Below are 12874 nucleotides of genomic sequence, written 5' to 3' on the forward strand. Positions count from 1 at the left end.
GCAAAGCCAGGCGTTACCTATGCTTTAAAACAAATAAAATATATGTGCAACGGGTACTATAGAGATATGAGGGGCACTTTTTCTGGGTGGTACTGAGGGAATTAGAACAGGAAGTCATGGGAGGCAGAGCAGCAAAAATGACTGTCGCACTGGGTGCCACTGGTGCTAAAGGCTGTGATGATGGGTATGTGGTAGGGTGAAGTAATAGTGTGTCTTTTTTGGGGGTTTTCAGTGTCTTCATAGTAGCTGCCAAATCGGAGAAGAAGCGAAGGTAACTACATTTACTGTTGAACACATCACACACCCACAAGCAATTTTGTGGCTCTATCTGCCTTCTACGTAGGTTAGTACTTTAGAGGGACAGTTTAGCCAGTAGCAGAGATGGTGTCTCGTTGGATGACTGCTGCTCAAGCCCTAACTCAGGTTATGGAGGTTAGCTCTGAGACAGGATCAGAGACTGAGACAGCATCAAACAGAGAGGACAATGGGGCAGAATCTGGGAGTGATTTTTCAGTCAGCATAGTCCCATCTGATGACGCCTCTTCCAGTGAGTTTGTGCAGGGGGACAACATCGGGTTAGCTGAACCCAGAGAGCAGGTACATGCAGCCGCAGGCACAGAGTACATGCTCTCCTGGCAGCCCCCCTGTTTAGTTCAGCCCCAAATACTACATTTTACTGGTGACTCTAGATGTAAAGTTGATACAGCCAACTTTTTGCCAGTCGACTACTTCCATCTATTTTTGAATGTTGACTTCCTTCAGGAAATTGTGCAGCAAACAAATCTGCGTGCAGACCAATTTGTGAGGGAGCATGGAGGCGCTCTAGGGCCCCTGTCTAAGGCACGCTAGTGGACACCCACTTCGCTGGCGGAGTTGAAGATATTTTTGGGCCTTTCGCTCAAAATGGGGTTAGTGCAGAAACCCACCTTGCAGTCCTACTGGACGACTCGCACAATTTGGGTAATCCCCATCTTTGTACCATACATGAGCAGAGATAAATTTTTGCTACTGCAGGGCATGCTGCGCTTCAGTGCCAATTCTGCTGCATTGCCAAGCAACCATCCAGACCATGACAGGTTGTTCAAAAGTCAGCCTGTCGGGGAACATTTGTCTGCCAGGTTTCCAGAGATCTATATTCCTGTAAAGAAAATAGCAGTCAATGAGTCTTTGATCCTGTACAAAGGACAGCTGCTGTTCAGACAGTACATTGCGAGCAAAAGAGCTTGCTATGGCAAAAAGCTGTACATGTTGTGTGAGAGCTCTTCTGGCTATGTGTACAGCTTGAGAGTGTATATAAGGAAGAACTCTGCCTTAAGCCTTATAGGTTGCCATCCCACATTAGAGGTCACAGGTAAAATTGTATGGGAACTTGTCCAGCCACTCCTTCACAAAGGTTATAATCTTTATGTCAACAACATCAATACAGGAGTAGAGCTGTTCAGTGAAATCTACAAAGCTGGTACTGTGGCCTGCAGTACAGTTCATTGTAACCACAAAGGATTCCCACATAAGCGTGTTTGCAAGAAGCTCCAGAAATCCCAGAGTACTGCGTTGTGTTCCAACGAACAGCTCGCAGTCAAGTTCTTGGATAGGTGTGATGTATACATGCTCACTAGAATTTATGATGAGAGCACTTCCTCGAACACGGTTTGGGGTCAGATGGCCACAAGCCCATCTGTAGACTTGATTATAATAAGTACATGGGCGGAGTGGACAAGAATGACCAGGTTTTTCAACCATACAATGGGTGTCGTTAAACTTGCACTTGGTACAAGATACTGTTTACCCACCTGATCCAGATGGCAGCATACAATGCGTATGTTGGTTACTGCGAGACAACCACAGGAAGACTCATGACTTTCCTTGACTTCCAGTTGTCTGTAATTGAAAGCTTCACTGCTGTTACAGAAGCAGCAGCAGCCTCCACCTCATATGTTCTGGAGGATGTGGCAAGGCTGCAGGAGCGACACTTTGCTGATCGCAGTCCTAAAACACCCAAAAAGGATGGTCCATGTTGTCACTGGAAAGTGTGTTTGAAGCATGGGAAGCGGCAGGAGAGTCGGTATTACTGTCCCCAGTGCCCATCTCAATCAAGCCTCTGTGTCCCTACTTGCTTTACGTTTGTATCATACTAAAACAAAGTTCTGGGAAATCGACTGAGGTGGAGCTGCCATTGGGTAATCCTTTCAGTGGCTATGCATGGATACCGAACGTCCTTGGGCCACTGCTTCATTAGGCAAGCAGCCACAGAATTTTACTTTATCTACTTCAGGAAATCATCGACTTCCTTATGGCCTGCTGGAGACCTATATCCACCGTCAGAACATGGTAGGTGTTCTGTTCAATTAACATGCATTATAGTCCCCATATTGCAAATACTAGTGGACAGAACATAAGCTACATTGTCACGGAGTACCCTGTGTGGCAAAATGTTAAAGGCATGACTACATTTTGAAGTGCTTGTTAGGGAACTTATGTATGCTACACAAGGTCCACCATGATTGCCAACGAGAACCAGAGTAATTGTAATAAGTCAAACAAGTGTCCTGTAGGACATATTCACCAACAGTTCTACTTGTTTGAAAATGTGCAAACTCTATTTCTAGCTTCACTTTCAAAGCAAAAGTAGAGGTGTTGGTGAATGAGTCACACAGGATATGTGTTTGACTTTTTACTTTAGAGACCTTAGGAATTCTTCACCAGCATGTCTGCCTTAGTTTCAACAGTGTAAATCCTCGCTCACTTCAAGGAAAAGGCCTCCCCAGGCATACTCCGACACCCCCAACTTGCATCAACAAACTAGTGTAGGTTCACTTGCCAATTATACAGGATTAGACAGGACTCTGATGAGGACAGAGTCATGAATGGGTAAGGAAAGCTTATGGTAGGTGTGCCTTTACAGAGATATTGCATAGGCAGAAGGCAGATGGTAAAGGTAGTACAGATGTACATCATCTACACCTATAGATTCAAACCCATTGGTGCCATCCCAGCAGTGAAGGACAATGACACGTATGGGTCAGTGTTTGACCTGCTTTTCATGTTCATCCTCCATCAGAACTTAGTAGATGTTCAATTTGCTGTATGATAAGTGCATTACAGTCACAGCAGTGCATATAATGTTGACTGGGACATACGCTACGCTCTCACGGACTTCCCTGTGTGCCAAACACTACCCTTTTTCATAGCCTATGATTTTTTCTTTAGGAAACATCACAAGAATTCCCCAGCATGTCTGCCTTAGTTTCAAAGGTAGATATGCTCACTCAGTTCGAGGAATCGCTTTGCACGGCATACTCAAACAACCCCAACTTGCATCCACAATCTGGAAGGAGCTGCATTTAGCACAGTAAGGGCCAGATGTACAAACCTGGTTACCGAATCGCAAAATGGGTTTGTTAGTCGCAATTAGGAAGGGGTGTTCCCTTCCTAATTGCGAGTCGCAGTGCAATGCAGGATTGCTTTGTGACCGCGAACGTGGTCGCAAACCAATCGCAGTTTGCACCCTTTTGGAATGGGTGGTAACCCATTTGCAAAAGGGAAGGGGTCCCCATGGGACCCCTTCACCGTTCAGAATGGCACTGCAAGCATTTTTTCAGAGCAGCCAGTGGTTCATAGGACCACTGCCTGCTCTGACACAATGAAACGAAAACGTTTCATTTTTCGTTTTTGTAATGCATCTCGTTTTCCTTTAAGGAAAACGGGCTGCATTACAAAAAAAAAGACTGCTTCATTAAAAAGCAGTCACAGACACGGTGGTCCGCTGTCCACCATACCTGTGAGTCCTGCCACTCGCAAGGGGGTGGCGAATTGCGACCCACCTCATGATTATTCATGAGGTGGGCCTTTGCGACCCCCTTGCGAGTCGCAGATGGTGTCAGGGACACCATCCAACATTCTGAATTGCGACTCACAATTTGCGGGTCGCAATTCGGAATGTTCCTACATCTGGCCCTAAGTGCACTAAAGGTGCATGAAAAACATGTCTTCCTGAGCCTCGGGTGGCTGTCATGGAAGTCATTAGTAAAGGTTTGTTACGCATGCCTTCGGTAATGGCCAGGAAGAAGAAGATGGTTACTTGACAGGTGGTAAAATGTAGTCAAACTTATTCGGTCCTGTGCCGTATGAATGTGATGGGCCCTTGTCTGGCAGGGGTAAGTTAATGTGAGTGCAATGATTGGTTGGATTGGGCCCTTGGCTGGCGGTATGAAATGGTTGTTTGTTGTGGGTGAGTGGCATCTGAATGGACCATAAAGAGGTTGGTGCCTGGACGTGGCTTTATGGTCCACCTTCACAAGGCTTGGTTTCAACATTCAGATACTTTGATAAGTATTCATGCTTTGAAACCATAATTTCTGGAGGTACTAAAACCAACCAGTGTGAGAGATGGATTAACTTTAACATACTAGTACCAGGGGAGTCCAAGGGTGCAGGACTTGCGTGGCTCTCACCAGTTTTCCTTCACGCAGAATCCCCTGGAAATCACAAACTTTGCTTAAAAACACTTTTGCCTTGTATTTCAGTGAGAGGAAGTCCTGAAATCTTCAGGCAGCCACAAATGTTCTACCACCCATCGTTCCACTAAGTCTCCAGAGATAAACATTGCCTCATTTTAGTGGGTGGCCGAGTGACCACAACAGGGATGTACCCAAAACAGCCTTGTTTTGTAAGACAGTCACCTGAGTATTTGGTCCTGGGCTCAGCGGCCATATAAGGAAACCTACCAAACCCAGATATTCTGAAAACTAGACAGCCGGGGCAGTCCACGTAAGTGTGGTGTGTTTGGATTTCACAAAGTTTTCTTACCCAGAAAATCCGCAAAAGTGAAACATTGATTAAAAACACAATTTGTCTTTCCTTTTTCACCTTGTCCTGATAAAATCAAAACCCCACTTGCGTGCCTGTGCCTAGTGCCTGCGTCAGGAATGGATCACTCCAGAGATAACAGTAGCCCTCATGCAAGGACTACCCTTGACCCTTGTGTGATACATTACGGGCACTAGTCTACCCACACAAGTGAGGTACCATTTTTACAGAGAGACTTGGGGGAATGCTGGGTGAAAGACGGTTTATGGCTCCCCTCAGATTTCAGAACGTTCCATCACCGAAATGTGAGGAAAATGTGTTTTTTTTTGCCAAATATTGAGGTTTGCAAAGGATTCTGGGTATCATTACCTGGTGAGAGCCCCACAAGTCACCCCATCTTGGGTTCCCCGAGGTGTCTAGTTTTGAAAAATGTGTGGCTTTGGTAGGTTTCCCTAAGTGTCTGCTGAGCTATAGTCCAAAAGCCACAGTTAGGCACTTATCAAAAAACACTTCAGTTTTCAATGTAAAAATGTGATGTGTCCATGCTGCGTTTAGGGGCGTTTCCTGTTGTGGGCACTAGGCCTACCCACACAAGTGTGGTACCATTTGTATAGGGAGACTTATGGGAATATAGGGTGGAAGGAGGTTTGTGGCTCCCCTCAGATTCCAGAACATTCCATCACCAAAATGTGAGGAAAAAGTGGGTTTTTTGGGCAAATTTTGAGATTTGCAAAGGATTCTGGGTGTCAGAACCTAGTGAGAGACCCACAAGTCACCCCTTTCTGAATTTACCTAGATGTCTAGTTTAAAAAATGTATAGGTTTGCTAGGTTTCCCGAGGTGTGGGGTGAGCTAGAGGCCAAAATCCACAGCTAGGCACTTTGCAAAAAACACATCTGTTTTCATTGGAAAAATGTGATGTGCCATGTTGTATTTTGGGGCATTTCCTGTCCCAGGCACTGAGCCTACTCATACAAGTAAGGTACCATTTGTATTGGGAGACTTAGGGGAAAGCTAGGTGGAAGGAAATTTGTGGCTCCTCTCAGATTCCAGATCTTTCCGTCACCGAAATGTGAGGAAAAGTGGGTTTTTTGCCTGATTTTGACGCTTGTAAAGGATTCTGGGTTGCAGAACCTGGTGAGAGTCCCACAAGCCACCCCAACCTGGATTCCCCTACATGTCTAGTTTAAAGAAATGCACAGGTTTCGTAGATTTCCCTATGTGCTAACTGAGGTAAAGGCCAAAATCCACAGCTAGGCACTTTGCAAAAAACATGTCAGTTTTCTTTGGGAAAATGTGATGTGTCTATGTTGTGTTTTGGGGCATTTGCTGTCTCTGGCACTAGGCCACCCACACAAGTGAGGTACCACTTTTATCGGGAGACTTAGGGGAAAGCTAGGTGGAAGGGAATTTGTGGCTCCTCTTAAATTCCAGATCTTTCCATCACCGAAATGTGAGGAAAAGTGTTTTTTTTGCCTGATTTTGAAGTTTGCAAAGGATTCTGGGTAACAGAACCTAGTGAGAGCCCCACACTTCAACCCATTCTAAATTTCCCATGGTGTCTAGTTTTGAGAAATGTATAGGTTTGGTAGGTTTTCCTAGGTGCTGTCTGAGCTAGAGGCCAAAATCCACAGCTAGGCACGTTGCAAAAAACAGGTTATTTTTCTTTGAGAAAATGTGATGCCATGTTGTGTTTTGGGGCACTTCCTATTGCGGGCACTAGGCCTACCCACACAAGTGAGGTACCATTTTTAATCAAGAGAATTGGGGGAATGCTAGGTGGAAGGAAATGTGTGGCTCCTCTCAGACTCCTGAACTTTCTATCTCCGAAATAAAATAAAAAAATATTTTTGTTTGCCAAATTTTGAGGTTTGCAAAGGATTATGGGTAACAGAACCTGGTGAGAGCCCCACAAGTCACTCCGCTCTGAGTTCCCCTAGGAGTCTAATTTAAAAAAATGTATAGGTTAGCTAGGTTTCCTGAGGTTCCGGCTGAGCTAGAGGACAAAATCCACAGCTAGGCACTTTGCACAAAAACAGGTTTGGGAAGATGTGAGGTGTCCATGTTGTGTTTTGGGGGCATTTCCTTTTGCAGGCACAACCCACACAAGTGAGGTACCATTTTTATCAGGAGGCTTGGGGGAATGCTGGGTTGAAGGAAGTCTGTGGCTCCTCTCAAATTGCATAACTTTCTATCACTGAAATCTGAGGGAAAAAGGTTTTTTTACCAAATTTTGAGGTTTGCAAAGGATTCTGGGTAACAGAATCTGGTGAGAGACCCGCAAGTGATCCCATCCTGGATTTCCCATGGTGTCTAGTTTTGAAAAATGCACAGGTTTGGTAGGGTTCCCTATCTGCCAGCTGAGCTAGTGGCCAAAATTCACAGCTAGATACTTTCCAAAAAGCATGTCAGATTTAAATGCAAACATGTGATGTGTCTGTGTTGCATTTCCTGTTGCGAGCACTAGGCCTACCCAAATGTGAGGAACCATTTTTATCGGGAGAGATGAGGAAACACAGAATAGAAGAACAAGTGTTGCTGCCTACTGTTTTTCTCTACATTTTCTCCTTCCAAATGTAAGACAATGTGTCATAAAGAAGTGTATTTGAGAAATGCCCTGTAATTCACATGCTAGTATGAGGACCCCCAAATTTGGAGATGTGCAAATAACCACTGCTTTTCAACACCTTCTCTTCTGTCCATTTTGGAAATTCAAAAGTTTCCTTGATACCTATTTCTGACTATTTATGCTTCACCAAATGAACTGCTGTATTCCCGGTATACAATGAAAACCCATTACAAGGTGCAGCTCATTTATTGCCTCTGGGTCACCTAGGATTCTTGATTAACCTACTAGCCCTATATGTCTCTGCAGACGTAACGGTATATAGCTTTTGAAAATATGAGATTGTAGGACAAAGTTACAGAGTAAAAGGTGAGGAGAAATGGCTGTCTTTTCACTTCAATGTTGATATATATTTTTTTTAATTTTAGCTGCTATTTCCTGTAGGAACACCCTATAGGGTCTATAGGATCTACACAAGTGACCCCATTCCTGAATTCAGACGTTTGCCTACTTTCAGGAAATGTTTAGCTGTCTGGGATCCAGCATTGGTTTTACACCCATTTCTGTCACTAGCCGGAAAGAGGCTAAAAGCACAAAAAATAGTAAAAATGGGGTATGTGCCAGTAAAATTTTCAGTTTTAAAATGTCCAAATTGTGTTGAAAAATGTGGTTTTCTGATTCAAGTCTGCCTGTTTGTGAAAGCTGGGAAGATGGTGATTTTAGCACCGTAAACTCTTTATTGATGCCATTTTCAGGGAATAAAACACATGCTTTTTTTCTTCAGCCCTTTTCACTCATTTTTCTGAAAAAAAGAAAACTTTTGCTGTATTTTGGCTAATTTCTTGGTCTTCTACAGGAGAACCCACAAACTCTGGGTACCTTTAGAATCCCTAGGATGTTGGAAAAAAAAGACACATATTTGGCGTGGATAGCTTATGTGGACAGAAAGTTATGAAAGCCTAAGCGCAAACTACCCCAAATAGCTAAAATAGGGCTGAGCACAGGCGGCAGCAGCTAAGGGGGTTAAAAGCAAAATCCCAAGTACCAGAATGCAACGTATTTATTGTTAAACAACCAGCAGTGTCTGATGCTTTTCACAGAGATTCACAGGATGGGCAGAGGCACACGGTTCTTCCTAATGAGATCCGTGAGGGCTGCCCTCATGACTGCAAGTGAAACTGGTAATGGCTACCGGGACATGCACTGCAGTGTGATGGTTCCATAAGGAGGATCTTCTGTAGGACACAACAGAAACACTAGATGTACTTTCACATAGGATGCTGTATTAACAGATTCTTATGTGCTGGAGAGCAAGGGCTCACTCACGCACGCACACACCACACCCACACACACACACACGGTTCACATCTACACAAACTATAGACATGCCTATAAATGCACATATATTACACCACTACACAAACTAAATATGAAATTCTGCTGAAATTTGAGTATATACACATATATTTATGATTTACAAATCCGTCTGCATATGTACATGTCTGTTTATTATATATCTGAATGCCTGTAAGTATATCTATATGTAAATATCTGTCTATTTGTGTATTTATGTATCTGTATTTATTTGTATGTGTGTACCTGTCAATATATTTGTCTGTGTGTCTTTCTATGAATCTGCATGCTTCTGTAAGTATATGTATGTGTTAATCTATTTGTGTACTTATGTATCAAGTGATTCTGGGTATGTATATACAATTGGATTGTGTGTCTTTCTATTAATCCTGTCTATGTATGTAGGTCAGTCTCTGTCAATATATGAAGGTATCTGTCTCACTTTGTGTGTATCTGTCAAGTTTGAATGTATTTGTTTGTTGGTTTATATATGTACTCAATGTATATATGATTGTGTATGTATATATCTGCATGTATCCGTCCACTGCTTTGTAGATTTCTGGGCCTATCTAGGTTTGTATGTTTATACATATATATATTTATGTAGCTGTATATGTATCTGTCAATCTGCTTGTATGTACCCTTATGTCTTATCTGTTTGTTCTGCCTGCCTTGGAAACTCTTTGTTCACCCCGCTGTCTTGTGCATGAAGGTTCTGGTGTGTTTATTGCCAGTCACACCCACTGCACCTCAACTATTGCTTGTTAACCAGTTCTTCACTGTGACCATGCTGCTTGCTAAGTGTGCACATCCAGGATGCTTTTGCTCAGTGTGACGCCTGCTGAAGTTGCATCACAGTGCCCTGTTCACACAATTCTTAGTGGTGCAAGGGAATATTGTTGCCCCTACTCCATCTAGGCTACCTTATTGCTGAAGTTTTATGATCTCTATGCTCTGTACAGACAGAGCATTGAAAATTTGAGAATACTTTTTACAGGCCATTTTGTCAGCGTATGAACCCACATGGATGTCTGTGTGTGTGCGTGTGTGCCCTCATTCAGTTGTGTGCATCATACTTAAAAAATGCTAAAGAGGGAGAAGCAAGCAGTGGGAGGGGGAAAAGCTTACCGCAATCACCAAGGGAGCCGTGGACAGGCACTAATTAAGATAAATCTATCAGTGCTTGATCCCTGATCCACGGACAAGACCAGAAATGATGCTAGCCTGAAGTGGACGAATGATGAGGCTGTAAAGAAGAGTGCCACAAAAGCCAGTAAATGGTGAGCTGCAGGTGGGCTCCAAGCTCCTTTCTAACTACAACAGCATCTTCAAGCTATTGCAGGTTTGTCCCTAAAAAGGGGCCCCTCAGAACCACTGCAGTTCACTTTCTGAACCTGTGGAGAGACTCTCACAGGACTGAGTGCTGCTGTGTCCTTCACTTCAGAAGCTTGCCTTGCTGCACCCAGAAGGACTGATTTGCTGCCTGAACTATGCCTGTGCCCGAGAAGTCTACCCTGCTGCTTGAGACCTGCTCTCCAACTTGAACCCAGAACCTCCAGGGTAGGTCCAAGTGCTGATTGGCTGGCCTCCTGATCAGAGCCTCAGGGACAGAAAAGGCTCCTTGAACCCACTCTAGGACTCTGTCTGAGTGAGACCTGACTTTTTAAGTGGTGCCTCTACAGTCCTAGGCTCTTGCAAGTGGTGCTGAAGAAGCCCAGATAGCCCAAATTCAAATCTTGGGAGTTAAAATATTTTCTGCCGAAAATTGTTCTGGGGTCCAAGAGGAGACCAGGACCTACCTGCTCATTAATCTACCCAAGAGCACTGTTTCTCAGCAGTTCATGCTATGTTCTTCTCCACAGCAGCAAATCCTGTTCAGCAGCTCCTCACTGAATGGGTATTTGACCTCAGGGAGCCCTCTTTGGCTACAGCCTGCAGCTTTATCCCACTGGAGATTTTCGACTTCCGTAAAAGAGGCGAAGTCTCGTCACCAAAATTCTTCACCAAAATTCTTCCAGTGTCTCCCTGATGAAGACACCGCCTTCTGAGACACCGTCGACTGCTTTGCCCAGATAAACTTTACCTTCTCAAATATTTTTCCTTGAAATCTCTACTAATTCCAAAGGTAAGTGGATACCAGGCCCAAACCACTTTGTGTACATCAATCAATCAATCACTGGATTTATAAAGCACTCTACGTACCTGTGAGGGTTTCAAGATGCTGGGGGGGGGGGGAAATGTTACTGATCGAAGAGCCAGGTCTTGAGGAGTCTTCTGAAGGTGAGTAGGTTTTAGGCCTGTCGTTGGTTGGTGGGGAGGGTGTTCCAAGTTTTGGCGGCGAGGTATGAGAAGGATCTGCCGCAGGAGGTCTTTCTTCAGATGCGGGAACGATGGCGAGGGAGAGGTTAGTGGAGCGGAGCTGACGGGTGGGGGTCTAGAAGCTGAGTCTGTTGTTCAGGTAGGCTGGTCTGGTGTTGTGGAGCACTTTGTGAGCGTGGGCAAGAAGCTTGAAAGTGATCCTCTTGTCCACGGGGAGCCAGTGAAGGTTTCTCAGGTGGTGGGAGATGTGGCTGTGGCGGGGTACGTTGAGGATCAGCCGGGCAGAGGCATTTTGGATGCATTGGAGGCGTAGTAGGTCTTTTGCTGGGATGCCTGTGTAGAGTGCGTTGCCGTAGTCCAGTCTGCTGCTGACGAGGGCATGTGTCACAGTTCTTCTGGTTTCTGTCGGGATCAACTTGTAGATTCTACGGAGCATGCGGAGTGTGTGGTAGCAGGAGGAGGAATCTGCGTTGATCTGTTTAGACAAGGTGAGGGAGGAGTCAAGGATGAAGCCCAGGTTGCGAGCGTGGTCAGTCGGTGTCGGTGGGGTTCCTAGTGTGGTAGGCCACCAGGCGTCGTCCCAGGCGGAGGGTGTGGGTCAGAGGATGAGGACCTCCGTCTTGTCCGAGTTTAGTTTCTGACAGTTGCTTCTCATCCATTCGGCAATGGATTTCATTCCCTCATGGAGGATGGTTTTGGCAGTGTGCAGGTCTTTGGTGAGTGAGAGGATGAGCTGGGTGGCGTAGGTGAGAATGTTGAGGTTGTGTTATCGGGCTACTTGTGCAAGGGGGGGCCATGTAGATGTTGAACAGCATCGGGCTGAGGGATGAGATGATGTCGGTGGCTTCGGAGCGGAAGGGGGGGAGGCGGACTCTCTGGGTTCTGCCTGAGAGGAATGAGATGATCCAGATGAGGGCTTTTCCTTGAATTCCGATTTCTTGGAGGCGTGATTTCAGGGTGCGGTGGCAGACTGTGTCAAAGGCGGCAGATAGGTCCAGGAGGATGAGGACTGATGTTTCGCCATTGTCCATTTGGCGTCTGATGTCGTCTGTGGCGGCGAGAAGGGCGGTCTCAGTGCTGTGGTTTTGTCTGAAGCCAGACTGGGAGGGGTCCAGGATGTCGTTGTCTTCGAGGTGGCTGGTTAGTTGTGTGTTGATGATTTTTTCAATCACCTTTCCAGTCCCCCAGTCAGCCATGTTTCTTTTGCTCCGGTCTGGCACACCTACATGTCCACGGTTGACGCTTTGATCTTTTAGGTGCTAATTTTTACTTTAAATTAAAAAAAATCATAACTCCAGTTCTATTGATTGGATTTTTGTAATTTTGTCATTTTGGTGTCAAATAATTTATTAAAATGTACTCTATTTTCCCAAATTGGTTTGGGATTTTTGTTGTGTTGTTTTTACTTTATCACTGTTTGCGCGCTGCATAAATACTTTACACATTACCTCTAAGTTGAACCTGACTGCTTTTGTGCCATGCTACCACTGGGTTAAGCACATGTTAATTTAGTGAGTTTTGTAGTTCACCCTGACAGCAATTGTGGCTATTGCTAAAGAATGACATACATCTGAAGGACTACAAAGCAGAAGGGCCTGAGATTGCTAGGATGCTTCCTGTGCCCTATTTTGAAAATTGTCTCTTTGAAGTTTAACTTCATGAACTGCTTTGTTGTACTTTCAAGTACCAAAAGCACACACAATTGTTCAAAGGCTCTCGTCAAGACTTCAGACCAACCATGTCATCGATAAAGAAGACTTCATTAGCTGGTTTTCAAGCTTCAACAAGATGGAATATGTTGTTTCTATTATTGAATTTGTGGGCAGTAGAT

Source organism: Pleurodeles waltl, chromosome 2_1, assembly GCF_031143425.1.
Source record: "Pleurodeles waltl isolate 20211129_DDA chromosome 2_1, aPleWal1.hap1.20221129, whole genome shotgun sequence".
Lineage (NCBI taxonomy): Eukaryota > Metazoa > Chordata > Amphibia > Caudata > Salamandridae > Pleurodeles > Pleurodeles waltl.